This window comes from Triticum aestivum, chromosome 4B, assembly GCF_018294505.1.
Source record: "Triticum aestivum cultivar Chinese Spring chromosome 4B, IWGSC CS RefSeq v2.1, whole genome shotgun sequence".
NCBI lineage: Eukaryota > Viridiplantae > Streptophyta > Magnoliopsida > Poales > Poaceae > Triticum > Triticum aestivum.
Window position 1 is genome coordinate 308,991,724 of NC_057804.1, and position 10,220 is coordinate 309,001,943.

Below are 10,220 nucleotides of genomic sequence, written 5' to 3' on the forward strand. Positions count from 1 at the left end.
TCTCCCCCGTACCTAAAGAGTTTTCTACATTATATCCTGCCACGGATATCATGCTCTGCTTGTCCTTGGGAAGGATATATCCCTGAATTATGTGTTTAAACACGTTTTCCTTTCCATTGTTCTGTTTAATATGATAATCATATTTTACTTTCCATTGGTTGTTTGAACCTTTCTTGTGATCTATATGATCTAAGCAGCAATGTTCTACTGCTTATGTAAACTCCTCGGTGTACAAATCTGTCAGCAAGAACCTGTTACTATTGTTGATGACATTTCGGTAGCCACCGATGGACGAGAACTTTGCCCAATGGTCCGCCTCGTTCAACGAGCAGGAAAATGGTTCTCTTCGTCCCTCGCCCTTGGTACCGACATTGTTGACAACAAAACCGACAGGCTATCCTCTGATATACCTTGTTATCTTGACCGTGCAAATATTAGCGCCTTCCTGCTTTTAACCCACATGGTGGGCCCATAACCCACCGTTCCACAGGATCGAAACCTGACTCTCCTGTACACCCTGTTGTCAGCGTTATTCCTCGTGCTTGACTTTGTATATAATTCACGGGCCACTTGCCTGTTGATCTATTCTGGTATCGGACACAATACTTATTCTCGTTGCTCTGAACCCCTTTCGCACTCTGCTTCAGGCAATGAACGATTGCCTATCCGCTTGAAACCTCTTATTACACCGTCTTACTTTGCTTTCGATGTGTGTCATTTGTTCAACTCGAGAGCTACTCATATGTTTATTCCTGGGATACCCCAGATGAATCTCCCTTATAACATCCTATCATTGTAGAGCTGCCCCTTACCTGTTCGTAAGTACGATGGAGTTCCCCGAAGAAAGGACGACAACTTCATCATGACGCTTTGGGAATAAAGAACTGAAGACATCAATGTAATGGGTCGACCTCTTCGAGAAGAGCTACTATGATCGAGAAGATCCGTTAGAATATTGTAACCAGAACTTTCCCCCTTGCTCCCCTCTTAAATCTCGGGACGAGATTTCTTGTAGTGGAGGAGAATTGGGACGCCCGGGTAATTAAGCTACAGTAATCCCCACTAATGTTGCCTCGTCACCTCGGTTACTGTGGATAAACTCGCGTTAGATCCGAACCCGTTCTAAAACAAAAATCAAAACAAGAGCAAAGATAAAAAGTTTCAAAACCAAAACTAAGAATTCTCGGGGGTTGTCTAAAATAGCTAACATAATTATGGTGGGGTGCACTAATTTTTGTAAAATGCTTTGGCATTTTAAATAATCTAAAAACAGAAAAGAAAATTAATAAAAGAAAAGAAAGAAGAAAAAAAAAAGGGAGAGGGAGGGGAAAACCCCCTGGCCCAGCCAGTTCCCCCACCCCACCTGGCCCCTGGCCTGGCCCAACTTCCCCCCCCCTTTTGCCGGCCCATCGGCCCAGCCGCCCCGGCCACTTACCCCCCACCCCCCCGCGGCCGAACCCTAGCCGCCCCACTCTTTCCCCCCCCCCCACGCGCCCCCACCCCTCTCCCCTGCCCTCGCCCGATCTGGATCGGGGGCGGAGACCCCCGACCGAGACCCCTCCGTCGACCCCGACGGCCCCCGCCCTCCCCGACGCCGGCGCACGCCTCCCCGCCCTCCTCCTCGCCGGTCGTCCTCGACCTCCCCCGAGCCCACTGCCCGAACCCCTACTCCGCGCTGTGAGCTCGACCCCCCCCCCTCCCCCCCCCCCCCCCCCGTCGTTCCCCTCTCTCCCCCCTCCCGGACGACGCCGCGCCCGGAGCCCCGTCGCCGGCTCCGCCCCGGCTCTGGCCACCCGCGGTCACGCCGCCTTCCCCCCCCCGATTCCCTTTCTCCCCCTCGCGCCGATCCGGATCGGCCCCCGCTCGATCCCGACCCCCTCCGCCTCCCCGCACGGCCCGGCGATGCTCGCGCGCAACGCCTCTGGGCGCCGGAACTCGTCCCGCGCGCGTACGCCACCGTGCTGCCCGTCTAGCCCCGTCGTGCCGCCGTTTTGGCCACGGCCACGGCAGCCCGTGCACCACCGCGGCCTCGCCCCCGCTGAGGCCTCTCTGCCTCGCCCTCTCCCTTGCTCCCCGCGTCCTCGCCTCTGCTGCCGCGCCCTGGCGCCGTCCCGCCGTGGCCTCACCGCTGTCACCTCCGGCGGCCGGCTCGCCGTGCCCTGCTATCGCCGGCGCCCCCCTGGTGGCCCTGATGGGCGCGTGCCCGCACCCGCGCCCGACCCGCAAGGCCTCTGTGTCTATGACAAACGGGGCCCCGCCCCCAGAACGCAAAAAAAATAATAATAAATAAATAAATAAATAAATAAATAAATAATAATAATAAAAATAAATAAAATAAAATAAAAAATAATAATAATAAAAATAAAAATAAAATAATAAATAATAAAATAAATAAAAACAATAAATATAATTAATAAAATGAAAATGAAAATGAATTAAAACTAATTAACTAATTAATTAATTAATTAAATAAGTAAGTAATTAATTAGTCTAATTAATTCTGATTAATTAACCCTAATCACTAATTAACCTAATTAACTAATGTTAATTAACTCTGATTAGGTTAATTAGATATTAGAGAATGACATGCGGGACCCACCTCTCAGGGTTGACTCGGTCAACCCTGTTGACTGATGATGTCAGCATGACATCATGCTGATGTCATAAAAGCATTTTCGAAATTAATTAAATAATTAATTAAATTCTTGAAATTAATAAAATCTTTTAAAAATCATATCTTTTAATCCGTAATCCGGATTAAAATATTTTCAACATGAAAGTTGCTCAGAACGACGAGACGATTCCGGATACGCAGTCCGTTCGTCCACCACACCCCCCTAACCTATCGAACCCGCAACTTTCCCCCTCCGGCTCCTTTGCCCGAAAACACGAAACACCGGGAATACTTTCCCGGATGCTTCCCCCCTTCACCGGTATCACCTCCTACCGCGTAGAACACGTCTAGCTCTGCCTGTTATCCTGTTATGCACTTGCTTGCTATGTATTTACTGTTTCTCCCCCCTCTTCTCTCCGGTAGACTACGAGACCGACGCTGCTGTTGACCAGTTCGACTACGGAGATGACGACTCCTCTCTCTTGCCAGAGCAACCAGGCAAGCCCCCCCTTTGATCACCAGATATCGCCTATTCTACTCTATACTGCTTGCATTAGAGTAGTGTAGCATGTTACTGCTTTCTGTTATACCTATCCTGATGCATAGCCTGTCCTTGTTACTACTGTTGATACCTTTAACCGCAATCCTAAATACTTAGTATAGGATGCTAGTTTATCATCATTGGCCCTACATTCTTGTCAGTCTGCCTTGCTATACTATCGGGCCATGATCACTTGGGAGGTGATCACGGGTATATACTATACATACATACATACTATACAGATGGTGACTAAAGTCGGGTCAGCTCATTGAGTACCCGCAAGTGATTCTGACGAGGGGGCTGAAGGGACAGGTGGCTCCATCCCGGTAGAGGTGGGCCTGGGTTCCCGACGGCCCTCGACTGTTACTTTGTGGCGGAGCGACAGGGCAGGTTGAGACCACCTAGGAGACAGGTGGGCCTGGCCCTGTTCGGCGTTCGCGGATACTTAACACGCTTAACGAGATCTTGGTATTTGATCTGAGTCTGGCTACGAGCCTATACGCACTAACCATCTACGTGGGAGTAGTTATGGGTATCCCGATGTCGTGGTATCAGCCGAAGCACTTCAGACGTCAGCGACGGAGCGGCGCGCGCCGGATTGGAACGTAAGCCTGCTCTTGTATTAAGGGGGCTAGTTCTGCTTTTGGCCGCGTACGCAACGTGCAGGTGTGCTATGGGCGATGGGCCCAGACCCCTGTGCGCTTAGGTTTAGACCGGCGTGTTGGCCTCTCTGTTTTGCCTAGGTGGGGCTGCGACGTGTTGATCTTCCGAGGCCGGGCATGACCCAGGAAAGTGTGTCCGGCCAAATGGGATCGAGCGTGTTGGGCTATGTGGTGCACCCCTGCAGGGAAGTTAATCTATTCGAATAGCCGTGATCTTCGGTAACAGGACGACTTGGAGTTGTACCTTGACCTTATGACAACTAGAACCGGACACTTAATAAAACACACCCTTCCAAGTTCCACAGACAACCCGGTGATCGCTTTTCCGCAGGGCGACGAGGAGAGGATCGCCGGGTAGGTTTATGCTATGCGATGCTTCTTGGAGTTGCTACTTGGAGATGCTACTTGGAGGACTTCAGTCTACTCTCTTCTACATGCTGCAAGACGAAGGTGACCAGAAGCGTAGTCTTCGACAGGATTAGCTATCCCCATCTTATTCTGGCATTCTGCAGTTCAGTCCACCGATATGGCCCTTTACACATATACCCATGCATATGTAGTGTAGTTCCTTGCTTGCGAGTACTTTGGATGAGTACTCACGGTTGCTTTCTCCCCCCTTTTTCCCCTTTTCCTTTCTTTCTGGTTGTCGCAACCAGATGCTGGAGTTCAGGAGCCAGACGCCACCGTCGACGACGCCCCCTACTACACCGGAGGTGCCTACTACTACGTGCAGCCCGCTCACGACGACCTGGAGTAGTTTAGGAGGATCCCAGGCAGGAGGCCTGCGCCTCTTTCGATTTGTATCCCAGTTTGTGCTAGCCTTCTTAAGGCAAACTTGTTTAACTTATGTCTGTACTCAGATATTGTTGCTTCCGCTGACTCGTCTATGATCGAGCACTTGTATTCGAGCCCTCGAGGCCCCTGGCTTGTATTATGATGCTTGTATGACTTATTTTATTTGTAGAGTTGTGTTGTGATATCTTCCCGTGAGTCCCTGATCTTGATCGTACACATTTGCGTGCATGATTAGTGTACGATTGAATCGGGGGCATCACATACATCGACTTCATCAAGTCCAAGGCGACTACCTACGAGCGAGGGCGAAACTTCCATCTTCGAAAGCCCCCCAAGGAAGATGGCCGAGCATGGGAAACTCCCTTCGGTCATGGAGACGAGCTATGAGGTGCCACATCATATGGGCCTCCCACACCAAGATGGTGACAAGACGGTCGAGCAAGGGCCATCCCCTTCGACCATGACAACGAGCGCGAACCTCTTCTACAACATGAAGACGGCGCCCACATTGGACTCATACTCTGAGTCAAGCTACGCGACCGCACATGGAGACATTTGCACCTACATATCTCCGACACCCACATATGTTGAGATGCCCCATTTGTCATGTGAGGAGAGCCACTACCACATGAGTGACATGAGTGACTCCACCATACGTGACATTGAGAGCATTTCCGATGAGAGTATGAGTGTGACCACCACTAGCCCCACACATGAGAGCATGCCACACATCCTATGTGAGGTTGAGCACCAATTGAGTGACTCCACCAACCATATGAGTGAGAGCATCCTTCAGGGAGTGAGTGAGCCACAACACATAGTGAGTGAGGTAGTTGACACGGCATGTGAGGCCACCATGATTTCTAACGACTTAACCTCTACTCCTAGTGTGTTTTCTTCTTTGGTGCTAGGTCTCCTACATGACGACCTGCCTACCCTCGACGAGTCCATCCCTCCAATGGGAAAACCGATGGCCATGGTGGATAATGATGCACCCCCACATGGTTCCATCAAAATGAAGATGACAACGAGTGGATCTTCGACACCGCACCTACAACACATGAGCGACGCTCCAACGGTAACATAGGTGATGGTGCTTCTCTTGTCCCACTAGAGGACTATCTTACCAATGATTGCTCCCATGATGTTGATCCACCTATTCCCATGCTACATGCTAGTGCGACTTCCTCATGCCTTGACTTACCTTTTTATGATGAATATGATTATGAGTATGTTGAGTTGCCTAGTTGTGATGCTATGCTCCATAGGATATCATGTGAAAATTCTATTGGTCACTTCATGTTTGACAACCCATTGAACTTGTCATATGCTATGAGTGAGATCTCCCATATTGTATCTTTACAATCTCAACATAGTAACTATGCATGCCCCATTAAAATAAATCCTATTTGCACTTATGGCATAGATGACGAGATGATGGCCATTGGCTTTTGTTTTTCATGTGATGATATTGCCATGCTTACTTTACATGATTTGTGCAATTCATCTCCTATACCATGCCATGATTACATTGGTCCGAATATGCATTGTTTTGGATGTTGTCAATATTCTCCATGTGATGTTTCCACTAATGCTCATGAGGAGACCCCCATAGTTTCCTCACACATATTAGGAGATCTTGATGCATTTCATACTTTGCATGATTCCCATGATAGTGTACATCATATGCATTACATGAATAACAATGCTCTAGATATTTCTCATGATGCATTACACAATTTGAGTCTCCATTATGACATGCATACTACCAAACGCCTCATGATGGATGACATGTTTCTATATCGCGCATCTCATTTATTTGAGCATTAGATATTTTGTGCTAACTGACACATGCACGTGCGCATCATGATGGATGATGTGTACATCTACCACGCACATACAATTTTCCCTTTGTCTTTGTTTTGTGTAGGTACTCACGTATACTCGTCAACCTCTCAATCCCAAGAGTTGACGAAACGAGCTCTTGAGAGCAACGACGACTTGGGATCCCGTGGACTATCCTTACCACCATTCCCTTCGCGCAAGGACTACACACATCTCTTCTACTTGGCTCTCACACGGCTATGGGCTATTTACCACTTGTCACCTTATGCTCATTTTCCCGTTTTCACTTTGCATGTTATACTTGCTTCTATGCATTTTGCATGCAATTATGACCCTTGCTTGCATCTACCCACGATTCACCATTATGATACTTCTATGTGTATTTGCATGCTTGGTGGAGATCCTTGTTGCTATTGCCATGTTTATCATGTGCCTCATACTATTGTTGATTCTTGTGTTGGGAGAGTCATGATGTTCCATTGCTATTTACATAGGACTTCTTGCCAACACCATGAACATACTTTCCTCATACCTTGCTTTCATGCTTGTGCTATGACATGTGAATTATTCATGCCCACTATTTGCACACATGACATGCTTGCCATGATTCCTTCTAGTATGTTGCATCTTCGCACTACTAGCATGCTTGACTTGATCGCTATGATTGCTTGCTATGTTGCATCACCCATGTTCCACTATTACTTGCTTTCTTGGGTTGATGACATAGATGTTGATGCCTCTCACTTGATTTGTCATGATCATTGTCTCTTGTCTCCATTAGTTGCCTCTTTGATATCCACTTGTATTGAGTGCAACCATACTATACTTATTGATTCTAGAGACTTTGACAACTTACTTGTGATGCATGCTTGTTTACTTGAGCCTATTGTATTTGGTTGCTCTTGCATCTTATGCCTTCATACTATGAAACACTCCCTTGTCCTTTCTTATGATGAGCATGATGCATACACTTCTTTGGTATCTTACCACACGAATGATAGGTTTTGCACTTTCGCTTTGTTTTTCCGAGTGTTTGTCATGTTCTTTCGTTTTGAAGGATTCACAAGGCGGTACGATCACAAGACATTTTGGTTATGAGAAGGCATAGTCGATGCGCAACTACATCATCCTTGAGACACTCCTAAAGGTGACCTCCTTCCCTTTGAGCCATCCTCAAGTTTGCATATTGGATGGGTCACTCTTTCATTGTTGTTTTCTTCTTCTTGTCTACATGATACATCTCGTGAACGGAGGAGCAACATTGGAGATTGGCTACATGGACCTTCATATTGAGGAGCGCTCGCACTTGTTGGATGCACCTTCGAAACTCCACTCATGCCTCGACATCGAGCTTTCGTACACCAACACCTCCATATTTGTTGATTGTGCTCATACATGTCATGCTCGATGGACTTATCATACTCACCACAAGTTTGCACCCTATGCATGGATTGACTCACATTATGCTTGTCTTGTTGCATCTATTTCCATGTCATCCATGATATATGAGCTTGTTCACTTCCTTAGCAAATTTGTTGTGATCTACCTTGATGGCATATTCATACATCATTATCATATTGTCCACCATCAATTGCATGATAGCTTACACATATTGAGCATCCATTGCCATATTCATGCTATTGATAAACCGTCTCACTATGACATCATTTTGCACCGTGGTTGCATCGATCATATTTACAACACATTTGTGTGCACGATGATTGCATTTCCTCCCATGAATGCTTTACATCTCATTCTAGATCATCTTGATAAGCTTCATGCACTTTGTCATGACCAATCTTGCCGCACGGACTCATTTTTGCATGATGGGCACTCTGTGTGCGCTAACCTTTGTATTACCGAGTGCTGCTTGTGTTTGCTCTTTTTGCATGTCTATCACTCCGGCGACACCTTGGACTACTTGGATTGCGCCATGTCTTCAACTCCGTCCAACTAAAAGTTCGTCCCCAACAACCGTTTCCATGGTGATGAGGATCACGATCCGAGGTCGGATCTTTCCCAAGGGGGGGGGGGGAGATGATGCGGAGCATCCCACGTTCATCCCCATGTACGATCAGGTACTTGGAGGAAAGCCTCCAACGTGTGTTCTATGCATGATCAGGTACTTGGAGGAAAGCCACGAAGCCACCACATCCAACGGAACAGCTAGCAAGGACGCCAAGTACAAGGACCCAGAGAAGAAGTTGTGCGAAGCTATAGCCACCGGACGACCGGCCCAGCCCGGACGTCCGGCCCCTGAGGACCCGAGCCGAATCCACGGACGACCGGAGCCACCGGACGTCCGACGACTCCCAGCGCCCGGATGACCGCCAGACACCGGACGTCCATCACTCTCCAGCGCCCGGACGACCGACGCCGACCGGACGTCCGACACCACCTGTCCAGAGCCAAAACGCCAGACGTCCGACATGCACCGGATGATCGGACCCTCGCGAGCCACCGGACGTCCGGTACCTGTCGGACGTTCGACGCTTGTGTGCTACCATGTGTTGGGCCGCAGCCCATGTACCCCTTCACTTACCCCTTCGTGGCCCTAGACTATATATACTCCTCCACCTCCTCCTAGTTAGGTTTAGCATTGATTTAGCTCAAGTTAGAGATAGAGCTTCGCTCATCCATCGGATCTCCTCCTCGTGAGAGACCGCGGCCTCCTCGGAGAAGATCCTATCGGATTCAAGACCCCTCGTGGGAAGATTCCCTCATGGATTCAAGACCTCCTCTCGGAGATGAGCTACCTCCACATGTATCGTCCGTTGTTGACTTTGTATCTCGTGCTACTCGTGCTTCGATGATCTAGACCTTGTGTGATTGATCTCTTGTCGGTTAAGTGTTTCTCTCGTTTTTCCCCGTGATTCTCTTTGTTTTCTTCCGCTCGTTCTTCGTGTCTCCCCGTAGGATCCACTCGAAACATGAAAGATCGGCACCTAGGGTTCCACCCTACATCAGGATTCAAGACCCCTTTCTAGGGAAGACCATCAAGACCTCCTCGCGGAGAAGAACGGTTCCTTTGTATCCTTACCTTTGTTGATTGTGGATCATAAGTTACTCTTTATTTTCGATGATCTAGCACTTGTCTGATTGATTCCTTGTCGGTTTAGTGATTCTCTCTTGTTTTCCCCTTGTTTCCCCTTTGTGCTTCCGCATGTTCTTCGTGATTACCCGTAGGATCCACTCCAAACGTGAAAGATCGTCCACCTAGGGTTTTGCCCTATATCATCTTCGTATCATGAGCCATGTTGATCACGTTTTTGGAGCCCTACCCCGTGTTTTCTAGCTTGATTTTGTTGTTTTCGTCCTAAATCCGAAAATCCCCACAAAAAATAGCGCCAATTTTTTTTGTGATTTGTTGGTGTGATGAAATTTTGTTGGATTTGGTCCATGGATTTGTTTTGCTGCATGTGGATCTAGCTTTCCCCACCCTTTTCCATCCACCAATTCGTCCGAATTTTGCCCCGGAGTTGCAATTTTCCCCGTGGAGTTCATCGTGTTCGTCCCCGATCCAGAGCCCGGACATCCGCCCCGTGTCCACCGGACATCCGGCGCACCGGAAATCCGGCAGCTGGCCTGGACATCCGGCCCCTGGGAAAAGCAATTCCACCCCCACGCCACTTCCGCATACTTTCACCCAACTTTGCCCCGCTGCCCACACCTCCTTCCGCATACCCAAAACACCTTCCACAAACACCACCACCGCTCACCGCTACCTCCTATGTCGATTTTGACACGTTTTGGTCTTTGAGAT